This window comes from Pseudophryne corroboree, chromosome 11 (assembly GCF_028390025.1).
Source record: "Pseudophryne corroboree isolate aPseCor3 chromosome 11, aPseCor3.hap2, whole genome shotgun sequence".
NCBI lineage: Eukaryota > Metazoa > Chordata > Amphibia > Anura > Myobatrachidae > Pseudophryne > Pseudophryne corroboree.
Window position 1 is genome coordinate 93,069,527 of NC_086454.1, and position 16,142 is coordinate 93,085,668.

At 45.0% G+C, this 16,142-nt stretch overlaps 1 protein-coding gene and 1 pseudogene across 11 annotated transcripts in view; one reads left to right on the forward strand and one right to left on the reverse strand.

Annotated features, from left to right (window-relative positions):
- CKAP5 (cytoskeleton associated protein 5) overlaps positions 1-16,142 on the forward strand; it is a 334,214-nt gene that overhangs the window by 300,109 nt on the left and 17,963 nt on the right. The gene's annotated exons all lie outside the window — the stretch shown is intronic.
- Positions 12,775-12,894, reverse strand: LOC134971351 (5S ribosomal RNA; annotated as a pseudogene).

Genomic DNA, 16,142 nt, shown 5'->3' on the forward strand with positions numbered 1-16,142 from the left:
GTAAATAAGCTTAAAGCATATACCATTTTGTAATAAGAATATAAGTGCGCTGACAGCTGAGACTGAGAGCGCGGAGCCGTGTCTTGTACTCATTATATGAAACTCTCATGATAAAATATAATCCTCATACTATATATGAATCAGCCTCTAAGAAGGACACTAAGAGGATCTAATGGTGATACCAGTGGTGGTTACTTGATACTCAGCAGATCAAGCACAGGGAATGCATTAATATTAACCAACGGACAATACAACAGTGATGTAAAATCCAGAGAAATTGTCAATCCAATTAAAATTGAGATCACATCCTGACAGCACCAGGAATTTGATACAATATGGTCATAGAACCTAGAATTAATTCAATACACATATAAGACATCGCTCAGCACGGTGGAAATAGAGAGTGTGAATTTTAACACTATATGTTGCACTTTGTCTCACATTTGTCTTTATAATTTTTAATATTTCACAGTACTTGGCTTTTTTAAATCAAATACTAATAAAAGTTATATTTTAAATAATTTAATTTTGATTGAGTGCGCCACATCAAGTCCAATTCTTCCCTTTCCCTTGAAACCAGTTCTCTTTATTGGCAACAATACAATTGGTGGCCGCACCCCCCTAGCTTGACCAAATATTAGGCAGTACTAACAAAGGGGTATTCCATTTAGAATCTTATTGACTACAATACTAGTGCAGTAGCCTTCCCATTCCCTTTTCCCCCATAATCAGCATCGGCTGATAACCCTGTCACCCTGGTCCTTGGAATCTCTACTGTGGTGGCTGCAGAGTGCTCATCTTCAAGAGGGCCGCAGATTCGGCATACAGGACTGGGTCCTGGTAACCACGGATGCTAGCCTTCGAGGCTGGGGGGCAGTCACACAGGGAAGAAATTTCCAAGGACTATGGTCAAGTCAGGAGTCGTCCCTACACATAAATATTCTGGAACTGAGGGCCATTACCAATGCCCTAAGTCTGGCAAGGCCTCTGCTTCAAAACCAGCCGGTACTGATCCAATCAGACAACATCACGGTAGTCGCCCATGTAAACAGACAGGGCGGCACAAGAAGCAGGATGACGATGGCAGAAGCCACAAGGATTCTCCGATGGGCGGAAAATCACGTCTTAGCATTGTCAGCAGTGTTCATTCCGGGAGTGGACAACTGGGAAGCAGACTTCCTCAGCAGACACGACCTACACCTGGGAGAGTGGGGACTTCATCCAGAAGTCTTCCAACTGTTGGCGTCCCGCCTAAACAAAAAACTAGATATTGCGCCAGGTCAAGGGACCCTCAGGCAATACCTGTGGACGCTCTAGTGACACCTTGGGTGTACCAGTCGGTTTATGTAATCCCTCCTCTGCCTCTCATACCAAAGGTACTGAGAATAATAAGAAAATGAGGAGTAAGAACGATACTCGTGGTTCCGGATGGGCCAAGAAGAGCTTGGTACCCAGAACTTCAAGAAATGATATCAGAGGACCCATGGCCTCTACCGCTCAGACAGGATCTGCTACAGCAGGGGCCCTGTCTGTTCCAAGACTTACCGCGGCTGCGTTTGACGGCATGGCGGTTGAATTCCGGATCCTAAAGGAAAAGGGCATTCCGGAGGAAGTCATTCCTACGCTGATAAAAGCCAGGAAAGAAGTAACCGCAAACCATTATCACCGTATTTGGCGAAAATATGTTGCGTGGTGTGAGGCCAGGAAGGCCCCAACAGAGGAATTTCAGCTGGGTCGTTTTCTGCACTTCCTACAGTCAGGAGTGACTATGGGCCTAAACTTGGGTTCCATTAAGGTCCAGATTTCGGCTCTGTCGATTTTCTTCCAGAAAGAACTGGCTTCACTGCCTGGAGTTCAGACATTTGTAAAGGGATTGCTACATATTCAGCCCCCTTTTGTGCCTCCTGTGGCACCTTGGGATCTCAACGTGGTGTTGAGTTTCTTAAAATCACATTGGTTTGAGCCACTTAAAACTGTGGATTTGAAATATCTCACATGGAAAGTGGTCATGTTATTGGCCTTGGCTTCGGCCAGGCATGTCAGAATTGGCGGCTTTGTCATGTAAAAGCCCTTATCTCATTTTCCATATGGATAGGGCAGAATTGAGGACTCGTCCCCAGTTTCTCCCTAAGGTGGTATCAGCTTTTCACTTGAACCAACCTATTGTAGTGCCTGCGGCTACTAGGGACTTGAAAGATTCCAAGTTACTGGACGTAGTCAGGGCCTTAAAAATTTATATTTCCAGGACGGCTGGAGTCAGGAAAACTGACTCGCTTTTTATCCTGTAGGCACCCAACAAAATAGGTGCTCCTGCTTCTAAGCAGACTATTGCTCGCTGAATTTGTAGCACAATTCAGCTGGAGCATTCTGCGGCTGGATTGCCGCATCCTAAATCAGTAAAAGCCCATTCCACGAGGAAAGTGGGCTCATCTTGGGCGGCTGCCCGAGGGGTCTCGGCTTTACAACTTTGCCGAGCTGCAACTTGGTCAGGGGCAAACACGTTTGCTAAATTCTACAAATTTGATACCCTGGCTGAGGAGGACCTTGAGTTCTCTCATTCGGTGCTGCAGAGTCATCCGCACTCTCCCGCCCGTTTGGGAGCTTTGGTATAATCCCCATGGTCCTTACGGAGTTCCCAGCATCCACTAGGACGTCAGAAAATAAGATTTTACTCACTGGTAAATTTATTTCTCGTAGTCCGTAGTGGATGCTGGGCACCCATCCCAAGTGCGGATTGTCTGCAATACTTGTATGTAGTTATTGCCTAACTAAGGGTTATTGTTGAGCCATCTGTTGAGAGGCTCAGTTATATTTCATACTGTTAACTGGGTATAGTATCACGAGTTATACGGTGTGGCTGGTATGAGTCTTACCTGGGATTCAAAATCCTTCCTTATTGTGTCAGCTCTTCCGGGCACAGTATCCTAACTGAGGTCTGGAGGAGGGTCATAGTGGGAGGAGCCAGTGCACACCAGATAGTACCTAATCTTTCTTTTAGAGTGCCCAGTCTCCTGCGGAGCCCGTCTATTCCCCATGGTCCTTACGGAGTTCCCAGCATCCACTACGGACTACGAGAAATAGATTTACCGGTGAGTAAAATCTTATTTTCTCTTTCATCCACTAGGGGACACTGGAGTCCTATACAGTAGGGGTGTGAAGCCTTGAACCGGAGGTGTGGCACAATCTAAAGTTAGCATTGTCTGCACAGCCGGCTCCTCCCCCTTCACATCCCTCCTCCCTCAGTTTGAAAAATTGTGCTGGAGGTAACAGCACATGGAGCACTTGAGCTCCTGACTAAAAATCTAAAAGGGGCTGCGTAACCCTAATAAAAGGGGGACAAGGCTGCCTAATACCAGAGAGAGAGAGATCCCTATTGAAGGGACCTGCCTTTCTCCACAGGAGATCCTCCAAGTCCTTCTAACAGTGAGTACTGGTCGAAGGAAAAAGTAGCTTAGGGTCCTTCATGTATTTTTATTTATTTTTATAGTGAGCAGGGAGAGACCTTCCTTACTAAAATATCACTAAAAAAAGCTTCCTCCTATAATAGATCTCTGTAAAATATCACTGCTGCCTCCTGTAATATATCAATGTAATGCTGCCTCCGGTAATATAGCCCCTCACATTGCAGCTACAGCGGCGGGCGCGGGAGCAGAGTGCGGCGCGGGACTCGGCCTTTCCTCCCTGTGAGCGGGGAGGGACGGCAGAGCGGCGCGCTGCACAGCGAGAAGACTGACAGCCGAAGCAGAGCACAGGCGCCGCTACGGAAAAATGTCCCGGCGCGCGCCGGCCAGCGGGTCCGGAGCGTGCCAAAAACCTCAGAGTGCCAGATAGTGGAGAGGGGGCTAGACATATCCATACCGTGAGGAAGGGGTGGCAGCGACATCTGAGGCAGCAGCAAGTGGAGCTTATATAGCCTAAGGGCTAGGGTTCCTGACAGAGCATATTCTCCCATGCAGTCTTGCAGGACATTTAGTGAGGGCCATATTTAATGATAATGGCGCCAGGCTGAGGCAAGGGATGGGTCCTCCCCCTCCCCCCAGTAGAGTACATAGGGGAAGGTTGTTTATTAAAGAATTAGCTCCCCCTGCTGCACTGCCTGCATAGTATAATATAGCAGGGAGATCGTTAGTTAACAGCTCCCCTTGCTGGTGGATAATATATATACAGATGAGGATCTCCTGAAAAGTAATCAAACTTTACAATTTATATTTTCAAGGGACTTCTGTTTCAAAGATCCTGCAGAAAATACACAGAAGCTAGCGAATACCAACTCTAACATCGTAGCTGATTTACAGTTGGGGTGTGAGGATTGCGAGTCGGCTGGTGTTTTGTTTTTATTTTATTTTATTTTTTCTGTATCCATTTTTAAAAAAATTTTTTTTATTGTTAATTAAAGTAAAGATTGGCCTGTTCCTTTTATATACGAAAAGGACAGGTAATTCCAGCCGGATCCAATACCTTCGCTTCCGTCATCTCCCAGTCTTTCTCTTCCTAGTTTAAAGGGTGAAAGCGCGGCGGGCTACCCTGGTACAGGGTTTTCAAAACAACATGTCTAAGGCAACCAAGACCTCCAAGATCTGTTATGTTTGTACGAAATGTAACAAGAAGAGCACGCGGGTTGGCAGCTCCGGGGTGTGCGACTCCTGCTTAAACAAGGACGCTCCACCTGGGAGCAGTGCTCTGGCTAAAGCATGGGAAGACAACCTTGCTAATAGAATCTCCATGGAGATGGCAGAGTCGCGCAAGCAGCAATCAGAATGGGCTGCAGGATTCTCAAAAACGATGGAGGAATTTCTCATCAGGTTAACGCCGCCCGCACACGCAGAAACGAGTGCACACAAAGCGGTTAAAAGAACTCTCCCTTTGATACCAGAATCACAGGAGGAAGAGTGTTTTCTTCTTGATACGGAGGAAGGTGAGTTAATTGAACCTAACCTAGACGCCGACTTTCCAGAAGAGGACTCGGCAATCTCAGGTCTAGACTCCTTAATTGACGCGGTAAAAGATCCTAAGCTTTAAGGACGAGGAAATACGAGAGCCGGAGGATTTAAATTTGTTCGAATCCCATAAGCCGCGTTCAGCAGTGTTTCCTATTCCTAAATCCCTCCAATCTCCGATAGAGGAGGCTTGGAAACAACCTGACAAACGTTTTCAATTTCCGAAACTGTTTCAGGTAACTTATCCCCTACCTAAGGGTGTAATGGACAAGTGGGAGACTCCGCTGGTAGTGGATGCTTCCCTAGGAAGGATGTCAAAAAAGACAATTTTACCAATTCCTAACGTAACTACTTTAAAGGATGCGTCAGATCGTAAAGTTGACACTGCGTAAAAGTAAATTTTTGTTGCAGCTGGTGCAGCGCAGAGACTTGCGATCGTCTGTGCTTGGGTCAACAAGGCCATGGGTGCATGGTCCGGCCGTATTGTACAAGCTATTGAGGAGGAAAATAGCTTAGAGATTACCCAACTGGCGGAACACATTCGAGAATCTGCTTTGTACTTGTGTCAAGCTTCTAAGGATATTAGCAGAATAGCATCGCGCATATCTGCATCGACCATATCGGCTAGAAGGATTTTATGGCTCAGAGAATGGCAGGGAGACTCTGAGGCCAAGAAGGCGGTAGAATCCATCCCCTTTGGGGGTGAAATGCTGTTCGGACCAGAATTAGACAAGTGGATTTCGCAGGCTACAGCGGGGAAGTCCACTTTTCTGCCTACTCCGTATACGAGAACCGCTCCACAAACTAGGAGAGGTTATTCGGGACCAGCATTTACTTCATTTAGATCTCTGTCCTTTCGAGCCAGAGGATGGGGTTTCGGTACACAAGCACGTGGGGGCAGAGGTAGAGGCCGCTCACAAGCAACAACCAGAAAGCAGGATAAACCCGCTGACAAGACCGTGGCCTGACGGCCTCCCAGCTCACCTGCGGTACCCCTTGGTGGGCGGCCAACTGGAAGGTTTTCAGGACATCTGGGCCAAAACCTCACCAGAGCTTTGGATGAACAACTTGATCTCTCAGGGATACAAACTGGAATTTCAACAGAGGCCTCAGTCAGTTTTTTACAACCGGATTGCCTCAGTGCCCTCAGAAATTGCTGCACTACGGGCAGCAATTCTCAAATTGCTACAAGCAGAGGTCATTATTCCGGTTCCCGCTTCTCAGAGAGGAACGGGGTTCTATTCCAATCTTTTTGTCGTTCCAAAGCCAGACGGGACGGTCAGACCAATACTCAATTTAAAAGTTTTCAACCAGTTTTTAAGAGTCTACAAATTCAAGATGGAATCAATCCAATCAGTCATTGCAGGCTTAGAACAGGGCAAGTTCATGGTATCCATGGACATAAAGGATGCATATCTGCATATTCCAATCTGGACTCCTCACAAGGCTTACTTAAGGTTCGCACTGGTGGCGGATCACTACCAATTCCGGGCATTGCCGTTCGGCCTAGCATCAGCCCCAAGAATTTTCACAAAGATCATGGCGATCATGGTTGCAGGACTGAGACTGTTGGGGGTCACGATTATACCTTATCTAGACTATTTATTGATCAAGGCTCCATCTCAGAATCGACTGCTAAAGGACGTTCAAACATCCCATCAATTCCTAATTCAACATGGATGGATTGTCAATTTCCAAAAGTCCAACCTCATACCGACTCAACGGATTCAATTCCTCGTCTCATCTTGAACACAGTCCTATTACGGGTGTTCCTACCAGAGAACAAGGTCCAGGACCTACAGAGATCAGTGGCACAGGTACTGAGGACGCAAACCGTTTCTCTGCACCTCTGTGTGCAACTTCTCGGGAAGATGGTGGCGTCGTTCGAAGCTCTCCAGTACGGCAGACTTCATTCACGACCATTCCAAATGAACCTCATTGCTCAGGGAGCAGGCTCGCACTGGCTTCTCCATCGGAGAATCCGACTTCACCCACAGGTACGGGTCTCCCTGTTATGGTGGTCGTTACACAAGAACCTTGCAGCCGGAAAAAAAATGCGGCATTTGGGATTGGAGGATCCTGACGACTGATGCCAGTCTCAGAGGTTGGGGAGCCGTTCTAAAAGACCATCAGTTTCAAGGACGGTGGACCCTACAGGAGAGCAAACTACCCATAAATATCCTCGAACTAAGAGCAGTTTACAATGCACTTCTCTTAGCAGAAGACCTAGTCGTGAATCAACACATCAGGATTCAGTCAGACAATGTCACGACGACGGCTTACATAAACCGTCAAGGGGGAACAAAGAGCAGGATGGCGTTAAAGGAAGCCACAAAGATCTTGTTGTGGGCGGAAAGAAGAGACATCATTCTCTCGGCAGTGTTCATTCCAGGTGTGGAGAACTGGGAAGCAGATTACCTCAGTCGCCAGGACAAGCATCCGGGAGAGTGGTGCCTTCACCCACGGATTTTCAACATGATTGTGAAGAAGATAGGGTCTACCTCAGGTGGACCTAATGGCGTCTCGACAAAACCATCAGCTGCCCAGATGTGTCAAGGACGCGAGATCCAGCAGCAGAAGGAGTGGAAGCATTAACACTTCCTTGGTGTTACAGGAAGGTTTACATATTTCCACCATTCCCACTCATACCCAGGGTTCTAAAGAGGGTAAAGCGGGAACGCGTGTGGGCCATTCTAATCGCACCAGATTGGCCCCGCAGGAGTTGGTACTCCGACCTGCGGGGGTTACTTCAGAGAGAGGACCTGCTATCTTAGGGACCGTTCCTACACCCTGACCTGAACAGGCTGCTTTTGACGGCGTGGCTATTGAAACCCGGATCTTAAGAAACAGAGGGATTCCACGAACGGCCATTCCTACAATGATTGCCGCTAGAAAACCGGTCACAGCCAGGCACTACTACAGGATTTGGAGACGGTACATGGCTTGGTGTCAGGAGCGGGGATGGAATTCTACAAACTTCCATTTATCTCGACTTCTACTTTTCCTTCATGCCGGTCTAGAGGGAGGCCTCAGACTGGGCTCTCTGAAGGTTCAGATTTCGGCTCTCTCCATCCTTTTTCAACAGCGGTTAGCATCCTTGCCAGAGATTCAAACCTTTTTACAGGGGGTTCTGAGGATTCAACCCCCTTTTCGTCCTCCCACGGCACCATGGGACTTGAATTTGGTGTTAGAATATTTGAAGTCACCGACTTTTGAGCCGTTGACAAGAACAGACCTGAAATATCAATCGTTATTACTCGCCTTGGCTTTGGCTAGGCGAGTTTATGAGTTGGGAACCTTATCCTTTAAGAGTCCTTTCTTAGTTTTTCATGAAGATAGGGCGGAACTCCGTACAAGGGCGGACTTCCTTCCGAAGGTGGTTTCGGGGTTTCATGTAAACCAGCCAATAGTGGTTCCATCTTTCCAGGGTCTCACAGAGGAGGACGTGTCCTTGGATGTTGTCCGAGCTTTACGGGTATACGTACAGGTTACGTCGTCCTTCAGAAAGTCGGACCATTTGTTTATTGTTTATGATGGGCCAAAGAAGGGTTGGCCAGCATCTAAGCAGTCTTTGGCTAGATGTATTAGACCAGAGGTTCTCAAACTCGGTCCTCGGGGGCACACACACTGCATGTTTTGCAGGTCTCCTCACACTTTCGCAAGTGAAATAATTAGCTCCACCTGTGGACCTTTTAAAATGTGTCAGTGAGTAATACACCTGTGCACCTGCTGGGTTACCTGCAAAACATGCAGTGTGTGTGCGCCCGAGGACCGAGTTTGAGAACCTCTGGATTAGACTTGCCATTCGGCAAGCTTATATTTCCTGTGGCAAACAGGTTCCGGTTCAGACGGGTGCTCATACTACCCGTTCAGTGGGTGCCTCGTGGGCGGCTGCCAGGGGTGCTTCCACTAAACTTTGCAGAGCGGCGACGTGGTCTTCAGCCCACACGTTCGCGAAATTTTACAGGTTTGATACTTTTGCGTCCCGAGAATCTAAGTTCGGACGTTTAGTTTTGCAGGCCACCGACGGCACTCCCACCCTGGGGGTAAACTTTGGGACGTCCCCTACTGTATAGGACTCCAGTGTCCCCTAGTGGATGAAAGAGAAAAGAGGATTTTGGTACTTACCGATAAATCAATTTCTCTGAATCCTCTAGGGGACACTGGACGCCCGCCTCGGTGCTGTCGACCTGCTGTGTTCTAAGTTCTTGTTTTAAAACAGTTTGTATAAACAGCGTTCCTGTTTTTCGGTTAAGAGTTCTTGGCCGCTGTTTGATATGTTGTACGGTTTGGTTCCTCGCCATGTGCTATAGTGTCATGTCCTATTCTCTCAGTCAAATTTTTCAAACTGAGGGAGGAGGGATGTGAAGGGGGAGGAGCCGGCTGTGCAGACAATGCTAATTTTAGATTGTGCCACACCTCCGGTTCAAGGCTTCACACCCCTACTGTATAGGACTCCAGTGTCCCCTAGAGGATTCAGAGAAATGGATTTATCGGTAAGTACCAAAATCCTCTTTTCTGTTACTCTGCATTCAGATTAACTGTAACAGAGCAAACAAACAGCCGTGGGTTAAAAATGAGAAACCCCTTTGCAGTTTTGTGCACTGAAGGAAGGTCTGCTTATAATGTGTAGTTCAATATATGAATAAGCACTTACAATTAGACACTATCTATCCTTAAGGCAGTTAAACCTGAAGTTGATCCTATGCTAAGCTCGCTGGTTTCTGGTAATATTGCAGCAGCATACGTGACATTAGCTAGTAACGCACTGAAAACGGCTGTCACGCGTTTCGCTTGGAGGACTTCTCAAAGGCATGTGACTCCCAACCATGTATGCTCTTTTCGGCTGACCCTGACTTATCGTGACTCTGATACTGGAGGTTAATTCTTGCTAATCCGCATGAACTCAAACAGCCAGTTTCAAAATGCTTGTTGATTTCTAATTTGTATTATAATTTAAGTGCATGAAAATATGCATGCGCTGTTGTAGAAGGATGACCTTGGTATGGACACAAAGCTTGTGTGAGGTGGATAACTAGTTATGAAGTGCAGCTTCCTGACAGTGTGTGCAGTGTTACATTTTCACCTCCAACCTATCTGTGTTTAGCCCGGCGTGCTTAACACAGAATGTGCGAGTGCAGCTTTACATCACTTCCCAAAGCCACTGCCTCGTAAATACAGCCCTTCTGTCAAATGCAGGTTGTTATCCATGTATGAAGTATGACTATAGATGTTGCTAATAAACAGAATTAGTATGTATATTAGGGGTGTGTTTGTGTGTATGTGTGTGTGTGTATATATATATATGTGTGTATATGTATATATGTAATATACATATACATGGAACAGTAAAGAAAGAGCAGCGGCACTCCGTTGAAATGAATCAGCAAACGTGTATTATGGGCATAATAACATCACAATGGTCACATAAAGAACCAACGTTCCCAAGATACAATCAATATATAGCCTGGGCAGTGTATATATAAAAGATACAAATATTTAATACACGTAATGACATAAAAATACATAAAAGTACATGAATAGCTGTATATCATGCGTACAGAATAAAAGATTATATCAAGCTTATCTGTCCATAAATAGCTGGAATGCATGCGTACAGAATTCAAAAATATATATGGCTTATCTGTCCATAAGAGGAAATGTCAGCAGGTAGTCCCTATACTTTTATGTAGTTTTATGTAGTTTTATGTAGTTTTATGTCATTACGTGTATTAAATATTTGTATCTTTTATATATACACTGCCCAGGCTATATATTGATTGTATCTTGGGAATATGCTGGTTCCCTAATTGAGCTTAATGACTTTCGGCAGTGATATGATTTGAAATTATAAAAAAAACGGTACACACTGTTTGCTTTCCTTTGTTTTTTCCACATGTATTAAGCGACAAAGAAGTACCGCTTGAATTAAGCTTCTCTGGTTTTCAGATAAGTTGTCTAAACTGGCTTTACCATACCCTCTCTTGATACCTTCATTTTTCACCTTGTTATACAAATTACACTCTTGGGCGCTTATATTCACCAATTCCTTTAAATACTTATGTGTTCATGCCAAGCACATGTGTATGTACTATAAGCTGCCGCTCATATAAAATATTGAGAAGTGTTTTTAATTCTGCTACAAGGGGTTGTTTACACTTAAGGTCTAGATAACACAAAGCTGCACCTTAGGCGCCGTAGTCTTCATTTTTATATATATAGATATATATAGATATATATATATATATATATATATATATATATAATATATATGTGTGTATGTATATATATATATATATATATATATATGTGTAAAAAATAGGAGTATAGCGCCACGTGTGAGGGAAAACAACACCTGAAAGTAAAATATATATTTATATGTAAAAAACACTCCCTTATAAATAATAGGGTGTCAGCCGTCCCCTAAAAAAATTTTTAGCATTGGTAAGATGCTGTATAATTAAGATGAGTATGGGTAGGTAGGGGTTCTGGCGACCAGCTGGTGTTTGTATATACCAAAATATTTAGCGGACTAGAATAACATATATAAAGGACAGGATAAAAAACTTTTTTTGGGTAAAAGAGTAATAACAATTTATTTTTGTCAACCATAAAAAATACTTGCTTTAAAAAATATAAAACTGTTTTTTCACAGAACTACATATATAAAAAATGTAGTAAAACAGACTATATGATAAAAAGCCGATATATAAGAGTATTAAGACATAAATAGAATAAAGGAATTAGTAGTTATTAAAAAAGCAGCTTAACTTAAGATGGAGGGTCATACAGGAAATCCAAACGCGTTTCGTCTTTCTGACTTCATCAAGGGGTAGTGATTGAATGTGCAAAGTGAGCTTATATACCTACTGATAAGGGGTTACTAACTGTGACATCACTTCCTGTCAATTAGTATTGTAAATGTGTATCTTATATAATTCACATTGGTAGCAGAGAAACAGAGATGGAGCAATATTAGTGGGTCATGGAGAGGCATCCCATGACTTTATATTGAAAAACGAGTAGTATAAGTACTTTTAAACAGTGTGGTAAACAATTCTTGTTGTTAATGCGCACTTCCGCCACACTTCCTGTATCGGCGGCTTTGGAGTGCGCATGTGCGGACGCCCCACTTCCGGCGTCGCGTCTCAATGAACGGTGGTGTTCAGGGCTTCATGCCCCACTTCCGTCCTTACAGTTCCGTCGTTTAATCCCCACTTCCGGTATGCGTGTCCGGAATGTCACATGACGCTTCTTCTTGTTAAAACGGAGTCTAGAGAGTTCAATGCTTAAACGGCGGCCATTTTAGCGGAGTCCCTATAAGCGGACACGGATTCTCCATGCATATTGTTTGCTCAGTGACATAAGATAAAGAAAAATAAATTATAATTAATATCAGTTCGCCTCGAGTATTTCAATAAACTTATTATTGCATATCTGGCATAAATTATGTACACTTTAAGTCCAAGGCACTATATTATGTTACTAAATAGTAGTAATTTTATGAGAGTGGTTTATAATAAAAAGGGGGAGGGAGATATAGATATTTTAGGCATCTAATTAAATTAGTATATATTACTCATATGCGGAGGATGAACATTATTAAGAATAAAACTGAGTGAATTAAAAAATATATATAAAAAATAATAAATAATAATAAATAAACGTGATAAGTGCACATTTGTATATGCAGGTGCATATACTAGGTAACCTATATCAAATTTGTGCAGTTGTATGCATACACCTATCTGTGCCTTATTGTGTGCCTAATCAGTTCAATGATCATATGTGTCGTATACGTGAACCCTATTTTGACACATTAGTGTTTATTAACCATTTTTTACAGTACTTTAGCTTCCCAGGTGGTCTCCCTCTTGGTACTGTTAAAGCCCAACACTGCTTAGCTTCCAAGATCGGACGGGCTTGGGCGTGGAGCCAGTGTGGTATGACTATCTATTGGCTTTAAACAAAAACACTCATTCTTGTGTCAAATATTTTTATTATTATTCTTGTGCTCACGAATACAAGTGTAATTACAAATTAGATGTGATAAAGGTGAGTGAAGAAAAAGGATGTGACAGTTATTCAATGACCTTATAGGAATGGGGCGATTTCATAACCCTCATTGAATCCTGCCGGGTGCATCGTGTTGAGCTGATAGATCCAAAACATTTCTCTTTGGGATAGTTTATTCGCCAAATCTCCGCCTCTTTCTCCAATCTGTACGTGTTCGATTGCTTTAAAGGATAAGTCTTCTGGGTTTGAGTTGTGTTCCAAGATGAAATGTCTGTAGATAAGGTGGGTATCGAGCTTGTTTTTGATGCTCCTGATGTGTTCTTGGATTCTTAGTTTGAGTGTCCGCTTCGTTTTCCCCACGTACTTCTTCTTGCATGTACATTCCAATAAATATATGACAGAGCTGCTGTTGCAATTGAGGAATTCTTTTATCTTAAATTCTTTGGTATCTCCGGAGTCAAAAAATGTTTTTCTGTTTGGGTTTAAAAACTTGCAGATGTTACATCGTCCGCATTTGAATGCTCCTGTGCATTTCATAAATGTTTGAGTGGTTCTTTCCTTGATGGTATTACGTAGCATGCTGGGTGCAAGGTGGTCTTTGAGGCTCTTGGATTTGCGGAAGTATATATATATATATATATATATATATATATATATGTATATATGTGTGTGTGTGTGTATATCGTATATACTCAAGTATAAGCCGACTTTTTCAGCACTTTTTCTCTGACGTCCTAGTGGATGCTGGGAACTCCGTAAGGACCATGGGGAATAGCGGCTCCGCAGGAGACTGGGCACAAAAGTAAAAGCTTTCTGACTAGCTGGTGTGCACTGGCTCCTCCCCCTATGACCCTCCTCCAAGCCTCGGTTAGATTTTTGTGCCCGGCCGAGAAGGGTGCATGCTAGGTAGCTCTCCAGAGCTGCTTAGAGTAAAAGTTTTAAATAGGTTTTTTTATTTTCAGTGAGACCTGCTGGCAACAGGCTCACTGCATCGTGGGACTAAGGGGAGAAGAAGCGAACTCACCTGCATGCAGAGTGGATTGGGCTTCTTGGCTATTGGACATTAGCTCCAGAGGGACGATCACAGGTTCAGCCTGGATGGGTCCCGGAGCCGCGCCGCCGGCCCCCTTACAGAGCCAGAAGAGCGAAGAGGTCCGGAAAAATCGGCGGCAGAAGACGTTCCTGTCTTCAATAAGGTAGCGCACAGCACTGCAGCTGTGCGCCATTGCTCTCAGCACACTTCACACTCCGGTCACTGAGGGTGCAGGGCGCTGGGGGGGAGCGCCCTGAGACGCAATAAAACATGTTTTAAACCTTATATGGCTAAAGAAATGCATCACATATAGCTCCTGGGCTATATGGATGCATTTAACCCCTGCCAGTTTTCCTAAAAAAAGCGGGAGAAAAGGCCGCCGAAAAGGGGGCGGAGCCTATCTCCTCGGCACACAAGCGCCATTTTCCCTCACAGCTCCGCTGGAAGGACGGCTCCCTGACTCTCCCCTGCAGTCCTGCTACAGAATCAGGGTAAAACAAGAGAGGGGGGGGAACTAATTGGCAGAAAATACATATACAGCAGCTATAGAAGGGAGAAACACTTATATAAGGTTATCCCTGCATATATATAGCGCTCTGGTGTGTGCTGGCAAACTCTCCCTCTGTCTCCCCAAAGGGCTCGTGGGGTCCTGTCCTCTATCAGAGCATTCCCTGTGTATGTGCTGTGTGTCGGTACGATTGTGTCGACATGTATGAGGAGGAAAATGATGTGGAGGCGGAGCAATTGCTTGTAATAGTGATGTCACCCCCTAGGGAGTCGACACCTGACTGGATGGTAGTATGGAAGGAATTACGTGACAGTGTCAGCACTTTGAAAAAAACTGTTGACGACATGAGACAGCCGGCAAATCAGTTAGTGCCTGTCCAGGCGTCTCAAACACCGTCAGGGGCTCTAAAGCGCCCGTTACCTCAGATGGTCGACACAGACCCAGACACGGATACTGACTCCAGTGTCGACGGTGACGAGACAAACGTAATGTCCAGTAGGGCCACACGTTACATGATCACGGCAATGAAGGAGGCTTTGAACATTTCTGATACTACAAGTACCACAAAAAGGGGTATTATGTGGGGTGTGAAAAAACTACCCATAGTTTTTCCTGAATCAGATGAATTAAATGAAATGTGTGACAAAGCGTGGGTTTCCCCCGATAAAAAACTGCTGATTTCTAATAAATTATTGGCATTATACCCTTTCCCGCCAGAGGTTAGGGCGCGTTGGGAAACACCCCCTAGGGTAGATAAGGCGCTCACACGCTTATCAAAACAAGTGGCGTTACCGTCTCCTGATACAGCCGCCCTCAAGGAACCAGCTGATAGAAAGCTGGAAAATATCCTAAAAGGTATATACACACATACTGGTGTTATACTACGACCAGCAATCGCCTCAGCCTGGATGTGCAGCGCTGGAGTGGCTTGGTCGGATTCCCTGACTGAAAATATTGATACCCTGGATAGGGACAGTATATTATTGACTATAGAGCATTTAAAGGATGCATTACTATATGTGCGAGATGCACAGAGGGATATTTGCACCCTGGCATCAAGAGTAAGTGCGTTGTCCATTTCTGCCAGAAGAAGTTTATGGACACGACAGTGGTCAGGTGATGCGGATTCCAAACGGCATATGGAAGTTTTGCCGTATAAAGGGGAGGAGTTATTTGGGGTCGGTCTGTCAGACCTGGTGGCCACGGCTGGAAAATCCACCTTTTTACCCCAGGTCACCTCTCAGCAGAAAAAGACACCGTCTTTTCAAACTCAGTCCTTTCGTCCCCATAAGGGCAAGCGGGCAAAAGGCCACTCATTTCTGCCCCGGGGCAGAGGAAGGGGAAAAAGACTGCAGCAGGCAGCCTCTTCCCAGGATCAGAAGCCCTCCCCCGCTTCTGCCAAGTCTTCAGCATGACGCTGGGGCTTTACAAGCGGACTCGGGCACGGTGGGGGCCCGTCTCAAAAATTTCAACGCGCAGTGGGCTCACTCGCAAGTGGACCCCTGGATCCTGCAGGTAGTATCACAGGGGTACAAATTGGAATTCGAGACGTCTCCCCCTCGCCGGTTCCTGAAGTCTGCTCTACCAACGTCTCCCTCCGACAGGGAGGCAGTATTGGAAGCTATTCACAAGCTGTATTCCCAGCAGG